This window comes from Theobroma umbraticum, unplaced genomic scaffold (genome assembly GCF_002168275.2).
Source record: "Theobroma umbraticum cultivar Fairchild unplaced genomic scaffold, ASM216827v3 scaffold_30.0, whole genome shotgun sequence".
Classification (NCBI taxonomy): Eukaryota; Viridiplantae; Streptophyta; class Magnoliopsida; order Malvales; family Malvaceae; genus Theobroma; species Theobroma umbraticum.
This window is the reverse complement of record NW_018397254.1, coordinates 10,241,616-10,244,663: the sequence shown is the minus strand read 5'-3', so window position 1 is coordinate 10,244,663 and position 3,048 is coordinate 10,241,616. Positions and strand designations below refer to the sequence as shown.

At 26.7% G+C, this 3,048-nt stretch overlaps 1 protein-coding gene across 1 annotated transcript in view; it reads left to right on the top strand.

Annotated features, from left to right (window-relative positions):
* The window catches only part of LOC110428691 (borneol dehydrogenase, mitochondrial-like), a 10,539-nt gene that overhangs the window by 4,680 nt on the left and 2,811 nt on the right, over positions 1 to 3,048 (top strand). The gene's annotated exons all lie outside the window — the stretch shown is intronic.

Here is a 3,048-nt window from a genome sequence, read left to right as displayed (position 1 = left end):
AAATTTTCTTCATTTTGGCTACCACACTTATCACATTAAAATAAATATTCTCTGAACAAAAAATCACATACCAGCTATATCTTTGAAAATTTTCTTCATTTTGTGTACTACCCTTATCACATGCAACATACATTGATAAAAGATAATGACAGAATTAGCATGAAATCACATTATAAATGACTAGGCTCCCTTGATTAGGTTTGTTGGCCCAATTGTCAAACAGCCTCTCTACACCTTTAGCGAATGCTATGCAAGGAAGAAATTATGATAAATAACCTTTTTCATAAGTCCAGTTCAAAAATATCTTTTTTTATAATTTTAACTATTTTTAATCAATTTTTGGCATGACTTAACAACAATACCCTTTAAACAATTTCAAACAATTAAAATGGTTTTAATTTTCTCTATCTTGTCATTCAGATAAAAATTTTAAAATTAAATCTCAATTTCTTTCTCGTCAAATACTGTCTATCTCGCTATTCAAAAAGTAGAGATGACATCAAGCTCTTTTTTATTTTATTTTATTTTTTTTAGATAGTAGATTTTGAGGTTTTCAAGGGTTATAAATAGCGATTTTGCTCTTTTATGGTAATTGTAGGCAGCATGATGAATGTGATAACTGGATGCTTTTTGGTAATGACTTACTTCGAAACGTGCGTTACGATAAAAATGTCTATATTGATGAGTTGGATCGGATTGGTTAAGATGATGGGTTCAGGGAGAAGGGACAGCTAAAGCATGTTTGATGGGTTTTATGGTGAGTCAAGATTTTGTTGTGTCTAGGATTGGGATGATTGTTAAGTATGTTTGTTGGGTATTTTAAATTAAAATTGTACAGAGAATATTTTGTAAATGGAATATATTTTATTTTTGCATAAGGGAAGTGAACAAAGCCCTCCCGATAGAGATATATTTTATCTTACTTTGAAGGATTATGGAGTTTTGTAATCTATGTTTTATAAATACACAATTTCATGGCTTAGAAAAAAAAAGTATGTGTTTTAAGTTTTTGAGTTTATTGGTTTATTCACAGAACCATAAAACCTCAAAGTTGAGGAGTTGAAATTGATTAGATTGGATTTTAAGTATTGTGAGACTGATTTTTAAGTATTGCGTGACTTAATTATTGCGTAACTAGTTTTTAAGTATTACGCGATTGGTTATAAGTATTGCGTGATTGATTTTTAAACAATGTCTAAGTCACACAATGCCTTACTAACTAATCACACATTACCTTACTAACTAGTCACGTAATGACTTACTAACAAATCATGCAATGCTTACTAACTAGTCACGCAACACTTACCAACTAGTCAAGTAATACCTAAAAATAAATCATGCAATACCTAAAGTTAGCCATGCAATATACAAAGTAAGTCAAGCAATACTTAAAAACTAATCACTCAATATCCTAAAACTATCAAAATTACTGAATTCCATTTAACAAGATCAACAACTTCAAATGATAGACCATATTTCATTTTACAACATAATTAACGAATATGCTTACTTGACAAATAATGCTCAAAATGTTCAAAAATTTTTCTTCGTATATCAAAAATCATTCTAAAATGCTTAAAAATACTCAAAACGCTCAAAAGTTTTCTTCATATATAAAAAACTACTTCAAAATGTTTAAAATGCTTAAATGTTTTTCTTTCTAATAAGAAATATTCTAGAGATAAATAATCTGATGAGGAAAGCTCGAAGAATATGAATTGGTTTGAGCTGCAAATCTAAACATATTTGACTTGTTAATAAGTTTTGAGTTGAGACGCAGAATCAAATAAATGGATCAATTTCATTAAGAGTAATTTTATCTGAATTTTAATTCTTTTGGCTAAAAACATTTAAAATTATTAAAAAATTTATTGTCAAAAATGCTTTATACATGATACCCATTTTAAAAAACAACTCTTACACGTAATATTTATGATATTTCGAAATTAACTATGTTTTCAAGCAGGTATTCAATATATACAAAGTACTCAAAGCTTGAGAGTAAATTTCCAAGGTCAAAATATTAATCATTGATTAGTTTAAAAATAATATTTTAATTTATCACGTCATTTTTGCAGTTGACAAACGCTAGACACGATTTTGTTGTTACCTACTTTGTTCTCATGAATTTAAAAGCACCAAATTTATGTTTTTTTTTTGTCTCTTGGTCGTCAAGTCTAATTTTAAAAAAATATTAAAAAAATATTATTAATTATAATATGACTTAATAATTCATTAGGTAAATGTCTTTTCTTAATAATTAAAACTTATTTATAATAAAATTTAATTATTTATCTCATCTTTTTAAAATATTTATATGTCAAACATAATTATAAAATCATATTATCTATCTCGTTATGTCTTTCAAAATTTTCTTTCATTTTGCCCTTTCGGAAAGCCATCTTTCTATTATCTCTTTCCTACTCTTATCACATGCAATATATATTGATAAAAAATATTGACAAAATTAACGTCAAATCATATTATAATGATTAAGCTCCCTTAATTAGGTTTGTCGGCCCAATTGTCAAACAGCCTCTCTGCACCGTTAGCTGATGTTATGCAGGTTCGTATGCATGTATAGCTCCACAAATCATTTCAATTTTCACATCAGCACAAGCCACGAAAAGTAAATACTTACACACTGCCAATGAAGTTGCCCACCAATTTTGAAAATGCCGGACGTAGGACTTCTTTTCAAAATTCAAAGGCAATGCTGCAAGTAATTAATATAAAATTTTGATTTAGGGAAAGTTTTGGTAATAGGTTTGGAGTTAAGACGCATAATTAAATATATATGTGAATTTTATTAAAAATAATTTTATTTAAATTTTAATTTTTTTAATTAAAAATAATTAAAATTATAAAAAAAATTATTATCAAAAACGCGTTATATATGATACTCATTTAAAAAAATAACTCTCACACGTAATTAAACTTATTTATAATATTTCGAAATTAATTATGTTTTTAAGTAGATTTTCAATATATATAGAGTACTCAAAGCTTGAGAGTAAAATTTCAAGGTCAAAATATTAATCATTGATT